At 31.0% G+C, this 12988-nt stretch overlaps 1 protein-coding gene across 1 annotated transcript in view; it reads right to left on the bottom strand.

Annotated features, from left to right (window-relative positions):
* LOC121121402 (uncharacterized) overlaps positions 1–11212 on the bottom strand; it is a 56411-nt gene extending 45199 nt beyond the window's left edge. Inside the window, exons 1-2 of the mRNA XM_040716315.2 lie at positions 11066–11212; positions 2411–2582 (exon numbers count right to left, since the gene is read on the bottom strand). The gene's annotated coding sequence lies outside the window, so the exon portion shown is untranslated. The remainder of the gene's footprint in view (positions 1–2410; positions 2583–11065) is intronic.
* Positions 11213–12988: the final 1776 nt, after the last annotated feature.

Here is a 12988-nt window from a genome sequence, read left to right on the forward strand (position 1 = left end):
TGTAGACCCCACTGGTTGTAGATACATTAATTTGCATTTAACTCTTTTTCTCATAGCTATTCAAGATAGTTTACATCACTTATATCCATGTATAATGCACATCAATCTTTTCCCATAGTCTCTTTTGTTTTAATATTATATATTATTAATCATGGGAGATAGATCCGTCTATTTGCAATATCTCTTTAGTCTTCATGCATGATTACATTCAAATTTATTTAATGATTTCTGACAATATACTTAAAAAGTATGTACAATTACATTGGTATGTAGACTTCTGTTTTAATTTAATCACTACGCATTAGCGTCAACATGTTTCGATTCACTTTGAGCGTAGTCAAATTATATATTCAATTTAACTAAACACTAGATTAATTTTCCTATACGAGCATTTCAAGCATTCCTCTAACAGATGGTTGAAATGACAATTAATTAAGTTACTTAGTTAAATGGATATATTAATGGAGATTTCAAAGAAATTTCCCCATTTCTTCAGAAACAAAAATTGAAAATTTACATCCAAAAACTCAAGAATATCGGGTTATAACTAGTCTAAGACTATTTTATATCAATGAAAATGTAATTATAAGAAGGACTAGCCGAAGTAACCAGCATTGCCCTGAGTTCTTAGACGTCAATGAACAGACACACATATATAATATAACAGATAATTTCCCAACAAATCTTCGGTATTACTCTTCGTTTTTTGTGAGCACTCTAAGACAGAGTTAAAAGGTCCTTGTCACCGTTTAGGATTAAAGCCTTGAGTGATTTTACGTTAAAAATTAAGAGATGTTTCACAAAATATACTATGTTTACTTTTTTGTTATTATTTTAAACGGAAAAACATTAATAAAGGAGCATATAACAGCATCAAAGTGATAAAGTGTAAATATTTGACATCTTCTGAGATATGGTTCAAATATCACTTACTCTCGGACACGTTGGATCCCAATTCTTTAGCGACCAGATGAGTATCTGCCTTGTATTGCAATAAAGTGAGCGAAACTACTAACCCCTCTCTTCTGGAGCTACATGCTTTCAAAAGAAACTTATGAACTGTTAGATAATTTCGGGGTAACAACTGATAGAGATGATTTTTTAAGGACATTATTGTGGGAAGGAATAAGGCAAGGTTAACGTCATTATTACCAAAAGTTATCAAAAAATATAATTTGTTAAATAATTAGTTCAGAGCATTTTTCGCTTTATTTTGACAGGAAAATAAAAAATAAATGAATAAAATTAACATGTTCATCCAACTCAACGATTTCCATTATTTCATCGACATTTTCGCTAATTGACCTACCAGATCCTGCCTCATCTTTGGCTTACTATCCATATTAACAGGACATAATTGTTGGAACCACCTCTTTGCAGTTTCCTTTCATACTGTATTTGGTCCATAAACAGCACCATTTTTTGGGTGCCTGCTCCGCCTTTTCACCTTGGTCGTAATGATACTGAAGAATATATAAAATTTTCTCTTTTTTTACTTCCATTTTTGGAACACTGTAACACACAACTGGCTTCACCAAATATAAAACTGTAAATGAAGCGTACTTTAAGCTTTTTTAATTCAATATATTACTCACTTAAGACATCTAGCAAAAACGCTCATAACTTTTTACTTTACTTAATATATAAAAATAGCTTTGAAAGACTAAAACCATTCAGACAATAATCTCCATCATTCCTTTGAACATCAAAGTTATTAAAAGAATGGACTACTTCTTTAGTTAACAAAGAACTATCTTGTACAAGCTAACTTATATGTCAATCTCCTGAGCAACTTCTCTCACTCCATTTGACTAATTTCAAAAACAATCTTCTTCACTGGTTGAACGTTTTCAATGTGCTTGGGTGTTCTGAGAAAATCTCGTCATTAGTATCTTCCCAGCCATCTTGGAATCGTTTATACCACTTACATTTATATTTTTTTTTTACTCGAAAGATTTTAACTGTATGTCACTGTCCAAATTTCAAGTGTTTTGGAGCATCTATTTTCATTTTTTACACAAAATTTCATGCAAATTCTTTCATGTATGTTTCTCACATTGACAAAAAATCGTCGAACACACAAAACTATACATATTATATAGCTTTAAACAATAAACGATGTTCTTTTTCGAATTTACAAACATAAAAAAAAATCAAATCTAGCATATCAAATATACATTTCCCGCGAAATTTGAAAAGTCAATTGAAGAATTTGAACATAATTCGTATACTATAAATGTATATGAATTATGATATTGATCATGAAGCAATATTATAAAGTGTTCCCCGTATATTATACACTTTTTTCTTCTTTTTAATACTTTATATATATATAATATACAAAAGGGAACACTATATACATTCATTGAATTAATATGAATATACTATTATTTCTTAAATCAAAAATTACCTTTTTCCATTAAAAATACATTTACACAGATAAACTGGAGATTAACTTTGGAGTAAGACAACCAACGATTCTCCTAGTTGGACTTTGGAGAAAAAAACCCACATTTTTTCAGTATACAAAATATATTTGACTCCTTCCTGGGAGCATTTTCAATCGTAACTGATTATCATAACTATAAATAAAAGAAAAAAATTAGAAAATACAGATACAATTTGATTTAGTTATTTAGATTATTCAAATGAAAGAAACATTTGATGTAATATTTTTTTGCTAATGACTGTATATCTGGGGATTTTTTTTTTTAGAGATAGCACACTGTCTGGAGATTTGAAAAAACAATACGGTTAATGCGTTGTTCTTTTTTGTTCAGTCTTTAATAGATTGTTATGGTATTAAAATTTATGTTCGAAAGAAAATATAAATATTAGAGTTGAAGATCGACATCGGTGTAATTCCTGCGTATATCCTGGCTAGATACGGATTGGGGATTTGTGTTGATTTCCTTCATTGAATTGCTGTTCGTGGCTAATCTAATAAAACGTCATGACAGCTAAGCTGCTCTTCTTCGCAAACATTTTTCAAATTGTCAAGGTGACCACGTTCATTTTCGTTTTTTTAGCGTATTGTTTTCAACGATGTATTTAAGATTTGAACAATCCCAAACAATCAGTGAGCAATGGTTTATCAATTGGGAAGAAGGAACTAACTGTTACCAACCGATTTTGGTCCTTCCCTTCCCCAATTTTGTCTCAGAAAAAAGGTTCTTAGATACATTAAAGGTTAACATTGGGAGGAAATATTAATAAAGTCACACAGATTACTAATTGAATACTTGCAAACTTAATTAGAAATATTTTCACTACATTATAACTCTCGTGATGTCATTGGTAGTTGATGTATCAGTAGGTAAATTTAATTTTATAACCATGAGCACTATTTCAGGCTTTTTAGTACCTTTTTTCTCAATATCCTTTCACATTGTATTGGAGTTCAAATAAGAAAATTTCCTCATATTTGTTATCTGGTTATACAAACATGCAAATAAATTGCTATTCTTAAATTTAAATATGTCCACAGAGCACGATTTCAGCGTTTGTTAGTGATAAAAATCGTGTGTAGAAGGAGGATGTTAAAAAAAGAAACTGGAAATCAACAAGAGATGGGCTACACTCAGCTGTGATAAGAAAGGAGGGGGAAAAGGAAATAAGCAAGGACATTCTTAGGAATTATTCTGATGTTGCTTCCCAATTCTACTCTATGTTAAGACAGGACTTACAATTATAATTCCACAACAAATTATCAAGGTTACTCTCCGTCTTTTATGAGCAAACACGAAGGTTCAATCAGGTTTTGAATAGAATGGAATCTATTTAGGAGAGGAAGTTCACTACTCAAGAATGAAATAATTATGATAACTGCTAAGGAAAAGAAAATTCATTCTTCAAATAACCAATTCCAAAAAAAAGGGAAGGTAAGAAATACAGACGATTTACATCACAAATGATAATACTTAGACTTTATCTCCTCAAAAATAAAAAAAATAACAATAGAAGCTTGAAAAAAAACGAAAGATTTGATTAGTGAGCGAGTACTTTAGCTTGCTGTTAAACTTCATGTAATGTCACATTCATTTTTGTTTCTTTAATTTGAGTTAAACTACGCCTGAAAGATATAGTCCATTTTATATAGTGCTCCCTGTATAGTGTACTTCCTTTTTTTACTTTATTCTTTGTTTGTATATGATATACATCAGAGAGCTCTATGTACAAAGTACTCTGTAACTGTTTTTCATAAATACAGATAAAATTTGTTTTATTAATATAGATTTGACGAGAAGTCATAGATCAATTATATTAATTACCTTTTGGAGACGAAGCATAAGTTTAGTACAACTTATTACTTCGTTGATTGATCACATGGTATTGCTTTGCTAATACAAAATACCTTATCTATTTTTTTGTCAACTGTCGATTCCCTCGTTTCGATTGATTTGTCATGGCTATTTCATAATATATTATTTTTGATAAATAAACAAAGTTATTATATACTTATACTCCTTTGCCAAAAGGACAAGAACACAATTTCTTAACGATTCTTTGTCGTTTATTCAACATATACAATATATATTGGCCATTTTATTATTTCTATGAATACATTTTCGATAATATACTCAAATTCAAAAGCATAGCTACACTTTTAATAAAATATTACTAAGCAATATTATTATTAAAGTATGGAATAAAATACTAGGGATGTTTTTAATATTATGAAATACTTATACAAAATATATTCATTTTAAAGATTGTGAAGATAAAATATGGCAGTGATAGTCTGCAAGTACTTAATAAATAAATAGCTCTTGGTCTAATTGACATATTTGGCAAACTACCAGAGGATTTCTGATCTTTTCTCTGCTTCTTTTTGGAAGAAAGGTTTCATGATACAATTGAGTAACGATGTGTTGAACAAGAATAAATTATAAAATGGCCATGACATATCAAGTGAGACTAGGGAATAAACAAAAATATACACTGGGTATTTTTGTGTTATCAAGGTAACACCGCGCAAAATGACAATTTGAGGTTAAATGTGTTGCATAAATAATATTTGTACAACTCAAAAATCAGGTGCGGGAGAAAATGGTTCCTTCGATTGAGATTCACAAACATTTGTTGTATTGATATATATTGAGTCCGAAAAAATCGATACACGATTGGAAAACAATTGAATTTGGGTCTACGGTCTGAGATCGTAGTCTGAACCAAAATATCAGTCAATAAAAATATCTTCAAACCAAATCGAAAAAAAGTGATGACCTGAATTTCAACACTAATAAATATTCAGAAAGACATACGTTATCTACTGGTGTTGAAACTCGGTGCCGCACTGAATTTTTTTTTCTGTTCGGTCTTTAGTGATTTTTTATAGTCCAATTTGGACGATTTTTCGATCCAGACCGCGGTCTTAGGCCGTAAACCGATTTTTTTCGGTCTCACTTTATGGAACATCTTTGCAATCTCAATTTATGGACCGATTTTGTTTGGTTTCATATATAATTAAGTACCAAATTTCTTTTTTTTTCTAGATAAACTGTCATTAGTTTAAAAAAAATCTCAAAAAGTACACCATATATACAAATTCTAAGGCCTAGGATAATTCTTACTTCATTAAGACCTAAAGAAATGGACTTCTATGTTTTCCAAGAGTTAGAACCAAAGGAATTTGGAGGAAATCAAAGGAAGATATCTCTAACCTGATCATCTATCTCAAGAGATGTTCGAATTCATAATTCCGTATTCCACGAGAGAGGACGGGATTAAAATTCATCCGAGCAATCTCTGTTTAAACATCGTATGATGTAATTGTACTTGAAAATACTAGGATGTCATATTATACACAATTTATCTGTAAAATTGTTCTAGATCAAACTTTTCCTTTGAACCGATCTTGACCGATTTTTTCCATGAGACCAGTATCGAGAGAGCTTTTTTGTTGGACCAAATTAGTTTGGCCCAAAAAAATATAACCTTCTCAGACCGGTCTAGGAGATCCAGACCGAAATCCAACACTATTATCTACATATTTATGCATCTATCAAAACCCAATTTTACTCTAATTATGATAATTAATTATTCATGATACTTTGTTAACCCCTACTGTAATATGATTTATGATGTCCAACTTTTGTTTTTATCTCCCGTAATAATTATAATTGTATGTATGTAGGTTCCCAAGACACTGCAACCTCGATCAAAGAAAAAATTGTTAAACATATTAATATTCAGTATAAAAAGGTCTGAAATTAGCTATTAGTTAGGTAATTACGTATTTTCTCCAGCCACACAATGCTTGCGTTCCCTTTTCACCTACAGTGTGTAAAAAAGATTGCAGTTGGTAATTTGAACATTGTTTTAATTTGCCAAAGCTGTTATCATTATTATTTAATTTTTTTGCTCTTGGCCTTTACACAGCATTCATATATTTTCAGATTTTAAAACAATGAAGACAGAGACTCAAACAAAATGAAACATGCAAAAATGTATTAATAAACAGACACACTATCCCCTATGTAATAATGAGAACCATATGAAAAAAATACTAGGTATTATAAAACACTCAAGTACAGCTTTACAATGTTTAAAACTCCTTTAGTATCTTTCTCTTCCTTTGACCTTAGGACGTACAAAATATACATTATTATTTAATTATTGAGGAGTAAAAGTTTAAGTATAAAGTGACCACTAGTGAATGCTTTCATGAAAGACGGGAGTAACAATGGCAATTTGTTCGGGAGTAATAAGTGTAAGATCGTGTTGGACCCAGAGTAGAATTGGAAATCCATAGCGGAGTAATTCCTGCTATTTCCTTGCTCTATCAGGAGTGGAATTGGTGTTTATTTCCTTCCTCTCACGGCCGTTTACAACTGATCTAACAAAACGTCATGGCAGCTAAACTACATACTCCCCTGCAAAATATTCTTCTAATGGTCAGAATTACTTTGCCATTTTTTTAATTAAAAAAACAAACAAAAATACTGGCAGTGTGTAAGATCAAAAACAGAAGCTATTGCTAACCTCCAATTACGTAATTTCCTTCAAAATGATAATTCTTTATCTAATATTAGAGTACCTAAACAAAACAATAAAAAAGTCAAGTAAAATATCAACAATACCAGCTCAACTTTTATTTTTTATCCATTTTAATACACAAAGTATTGAAGTGGATCGCAGTATCCTGGTTGAATGAGGAACCAAGTTTATTAACTATTAATTGAAACTCAAAGAACATGCTTTCCTCAATGTATCCGCCCTCAGAATTGATGGTGAGATCTAGGCTGTAGCGGAAGCTGAGACAGACTCTCTGGATGTACTCAGTGCTTATGGAGGCCCAGTCCTAGTTAAAGGAGGTCTTCAGGGAGCAGGTGCTCTTGTGGAATCTCCGGATATCCTTGGACTCCATGTGCTCCTAGATGAAATAGTTTAGGGGGATGAGGTCTGGACTCAGTGGTGGCAAGAAATGCTTTACCTAGAAGTGCATGTTGGGCCACTCTTTGGTGCTCTTTGCTGTGTTGGCAGATACTCCATCTTGTTGGAACACCCAGGGAGAAAGGTCAACGAGGAATTTGACCTATGGGAGAACTTTGGTGTCCAGAATTTTAATTTACTCATCCGTCCCAGTCTGCTCACAAATGCCCTTCTGGGAGTGCTGTGATCTCAATCCTCTTCTCGTACTATGGCCTTATGTTTGTGACTAGGACAATAGTTTTCTTAGCAATTGACAGCTAATTATTTATTCTACAATATTATTCTTCGGAACATTGTAAAAATGACTCTTATCCTCCCAAAATTGGCATAATATAGATAACTAAATAATAACAATGGGACCAGTATTTGAACCAGATAGTATTAGTTTAGAATACCCTGGGTCAGTCAAAGAAAGATGTACATTTAAAGTAACTCAGCAGTGCTTGTCCCTAGGCCTCCCACTTTAAAGTTTTAGGTATTCACGTCCGTATAGACAGCTCTTAACTGAAATCTTTTCCTCATTTAAGATGCTGCATTTATGGTAACATAGATGACGTCCCTGCATCGTTTTTTGTCATTTTCCCTTATGCCCTATTCAATTATTGTTTCCCTTGACAGAATTCATTTTGTTATTCAATTAATTGGGTGAATTCTTGGAGACTGTATAGTTAGTTATGGAATAATATTTAATTCTCCTAGCGGACAAAAAAAAAGTATCATCACAACCACTATCTTGTACAAATATTGATCACGTGTTGTCTGTTTTCCACATGGCTTATAGCTTTGATCAAGAGCAGAAAACTTCAAAAAAAAAATGTTGGAGATAGTCAAAAATGTAGCGAGGATATTTGTTTATTTATATGATAACATTTGCATACATTTGTTGCAATGTTAATACTCTAATAAACTATGTATACATTTTATGCCAAGCTAAAATTGCATTACTATGACGTCATTATAGTAATGACGTTATATCCTTGGAAGGAAAACATATTGCTTATTAATTTGAAAGTAAATAATAAGGTTTATCTCCCGGAATTCCAGGATTTCCTGGGGTTTTACACATACAGAAAATCCAACATTTCATTATTTTGTAATACAAGCTTAATTTAATTTCATAAAATACTATATTATATATTTTATTTCGAATTATCTTATTAACACTTTAAATAACTCCAAAATATTGTAAAACTTGTTGATATTTAACAGAACAATTAGAAATATGTTCCTCTTTGAACAATGATAGAGATACATACCAAGACTATCTCGCTAATCCTCTTCCTAATTCTCATTTTTAATAAACATTGAATATACGTTCTCCTTTTTTCCGTTATTACCATAATTCATTTTTTTTTTATTTTTTATTTTTTGGTCGTATTTTCGAATCAACGACCGACCCATAACTTTAAAAAAACTTTGAGACATGGGCAATAGATCTTGTTTTTTGAAAAAAAAAATTGATTTATTTGCGAAAAAACAAACTTTCCCTCCAGAGCCCAGGAACCTAGTCTGATCAGAATGAAACATGGTCTTAGATACTTCACTTAGAATTCTCAACAACTTTTATTTTATAACTAAAATATGTATCCGTCTCCGTTTGTGAAATAAATACCCTATGGGTTTTTATCATCGGACACACAACTATAGTATTATGTATATTATAGTGGATATGAATGTTAGCCATGGGTGTGGTCGTGTATTTTATAATTGTACAACGCCCAGCCACAACTAAAAATACTTACACTTTCATCAATTACTATTTTAGTTTTTTATTGAGAATCGGATCACGTTAAGGATTTTTAGAAAAAGCTGGATCTGCTGACTCTTAAAAACCCACTTTCTCACGTGTTGTTGTTATAAAATTATAGATACTACATACGTTATAGTTTAATCATTAAAAACAGTTTATTTGAGTTTATAAGAAGGAACTTCTGATCAAAAATGATGAAACCAACTGCATTTTTACGTGACGTCATCCTTGTTGATGTCTACTACTTCGTTGCATCATCACTCTATGTATTTTATATTTATGGCTTTAATATGTTCTGGAGGAGCACAAGCTTCAATCACAGAACCGGCTGCGGTGAAATATTTCATTTTTGATAAGAAGCTCCTGTTGATAAACTCATTTGAACAATTATTTTTTTAAAGATAAAATTTGTCATAGTTGTAACTTTATATCAAAATCACTAATTTATTTTAAGCAACTCTTCAATTTAAGGGTAAAATCTAAAATCCCACAAAATTAATATTGAAACAAAAGTGATAGGCTTACTCCATATTTACTAAATACACTTTATATTTTGTTTTTATTGAGGTAACGACATGAGCTATAGTTTTAATCTGATCGAGATAGAACAGTAAATTCGAAACCATAATATAAAAATTCTACGAATATGTCATGTGGCAAAATGTCATAGAGGCAAAATTACAAGCAGTGATAATGTAGTTGGCATAATTACTGGCAGCGAAATTGTTTGCTGCAAAATTACCTTGAACTGTCGTCATCATGTTTTCATATTATGGGTTCAAACTTTACTGTTGTATTTCAATTAAATAATTCATATGGGAACAAGACCCCTACCCCCCAACAGACTACCCCCATCCAACTACCCCTCGTCCTTTAACACCCGACCAAATACCCCCTAGACCCTTTAACTCCCCTCCCCCCATCCTGTTCTATTTTTATTATTGAGAAGAATAGTTAGTAAATGATAGAGGGCCAAAGTAATAAATGAATGTTATGGTTGTCTGGAGTGGTTGTTGAGCTATAAGTTCGAATTTGAAAGTAATTATGAGTTCTCTAAATCATCGCAATTTTAATACTAAAATAAATAAAAATTTCAACAGAAATAAATACTTAGCCTGATTTTTTAACCATAGGCATGATATATAACAAACAATAAATATTTAAAATAATTCATAATCTAATTTCCTTAATCCCATGACAAAAAGTTGGTAAAATATTGAGTTTTAGTAGGTTATTTATACAAGGAATTTAGGGATTGATTATATTGAACATGTATACACATGATGTTATAATAAATGTCTGAGAAGGATTTCCAGATAGCTCCTTAAATACGGTGAAATAGAGTTATGCATAGGCAAAATAAATAGGTTATTTATGTTTAATTTTTAATATGTGTGTTTCAACATCACAAAAATCAAATAGAATCATCCAAAATCTTCTCAAGTAATATCAACGGCATATTTGTAATGGAAAGATTCAAAATACTGACATAGATGCATGAAATTATTATCTCGTATTTGATGAGATATATTAATTAATAAGAGAACGTATCACTAATATTTACGTCATTAAGTTAAATCATGGACTCCTTGGTTAAATTCATAATTACATTTGTATGGTTGTTAAAGGGTTGAATGTTTGGTCGTATAGTTGCTATTTATTGTAATAGGGGCTGAAATACTGGGGGTAGTAGTGTCTGGGAGTAATTGACATGGGAGTGAAAGGTTTGGGGGTAAAAAGAGGTAATTGATCGGGGGTTAAAGGACGGGGGGTAAGAGCCGTACAACCAAATTATACAGCTATCTTGTTTTTTCTTTTCATGAAATAATTAATAAATAATAATAAAAATGGAACAGCAAATGAGTCGTATAACGATGTTACCTTGCTAATACAAAAATTCCCTATGTATTATGTTGTCAGTTATCGATTCCCTCTTCTCCCTTGATACGTCGTGGCTATTTCATAATAAATATGCTCCGTTTCCAAAAGAATAGGAATACATTTTCTTGCTGATCCCTCATCGTTAATATATTATAAATATTAGCCATTTTATTATTTATATGAAGAAATTTTGGCTATTTCTTCATAGAAATAATATAAGAACTACTCTGTTATTAAAATATTACTATAAATATTATAAACAGTATTGAATAAAATACTAATTATATTTTAATAATATGTAATTCATTTTAAAAATGGCGATTAAAGAATATGCCAGTGATGATCCGGAAGTATATAAGGGATAAATGGCAGTTGGGATGTATGGCTTATTTGGCCAACTACTAAATTATTTTGGGTCTCTTTTAAGTCTCTTTTTGAAGGAATGGTTGTGTGGTACAATACAGATTACGACGTGTTATACTATTTGAAGGAGCACATGCTTCAAAAACGCAATCTATTGTTTTGAAAAACATAATTCCTGATGATAAATTCCTGTTGGTCAACTCATATAAACTTTGTACATTATAAAGCTATAGTATTTATCCTAGTTGTAATATCAACATCAAGTGGTATTTTAAGGACTCTTCCATTTCGGGATGGTATTTGAAATCCCAAAAAATGATGGATCAGCTGAATGGATACAATTCCAAAATCAAAGAAAATCAGTACTGACTCTAAAATTTATTAATCAATAGCTGATCAATAAAAAATCAATTTCCAATTTTCTTCTTCTCCTAATTTGATCGAGATACAACGATAACACTCAAAAAGATAGCATAAAAATGTGGCGATTATGTCATGCGGCAATGTCTCCTTTAGACAAAATTACCATCCGCAAAAATGTAGATATTAATATCTTAAAATAATTTTTAGTCAACCCTCGTGACTTCTTTTCGTGGATACTTACATATCCAATAGAAATATCCTATTCTTGAATAGCAATGAAAATTAATGGTTTTTGGTTTTTTTTTCTAGAGGGGCTAAAATATTTTACATTATTATTTTTCATAGCCCAGCTGCTGCTTTGTTACCCCCATTCCATTAAAATATAATGCTACGAAGTAAAATATTAAAACTCTTTTTTTTTTTGTCAGTTGAAAAAAAAAATGCTCTAGTTCCGTAGACACGCTCCAGGTATTCAACATTCTCATGATAGCAATAACAAAAATGCACTTGAGAGCCAAATACCTACATATATATTCACCTTTGCATAAAAGTGTATGGTTACTATGTGTTAAACAGGTAAAATATGGGGAAATATAATGAGTTCCTTCTAAATTTATTATTTGGTTGGATATTTTGCCAAATAATTAATAATATTGTTGCAATCATAGAAGATGTGAACAACATACCACGATGTGACTTAGGGAAGATAAATGGAAAAGACCTAAAACCAATGGCCACTTTCAAAAAAGTTTTGTGGTCTTTTAAAAATAAAATGTTTTGAAGCATCTGTCACAAATTCCCAATGGCAATACACCTACCCCTGCTCAAAAAATAAAAAAAACTGAGCCCTTATAACTTCACATTAATATATAATTTGCCTCTAAAAGGATCGACCTTTTTCTTATCTTTTTTGAAATATGAGTGACTTAAAAAAAAGAAGATCATTTTATAAATATAATGAAATTCTTTAGAAAAATGTTTAGCTTAAAAATAAAACAACTTTATTTTTAGCCCTTAAGAAATATTCATTTTAAAAAGGGGGAGGGTTAAACAAAAAACAAATAAATCAGCATGGAGAGAGGTGGGGTTTTAAAATTACCTTAAAGAATAACCTCTTGGTGTATGATTTATCCCATATAGTTTAATGTATTGCACACGCCGGTACATTAATTGTACCCCTTGTAACCTTTCCTTCTC

This window comes from Lepeophtheirus salmonis, chromosome 7 (genome assembly GCF_016086655.4).
Source record: "Lepeophtheirus salmonis chromosome 7, UVic_Lsal_1.4, whole genome shotgun sequence".
NCBI classification, from domain to species: domain Eukaryota; kingdom Metazoa; phylum Arthropoda; class Copepoda; order Siphonostomatoida; family Caligidae; genus Lepeophtheirus; species Lepeophtheirus salmonis.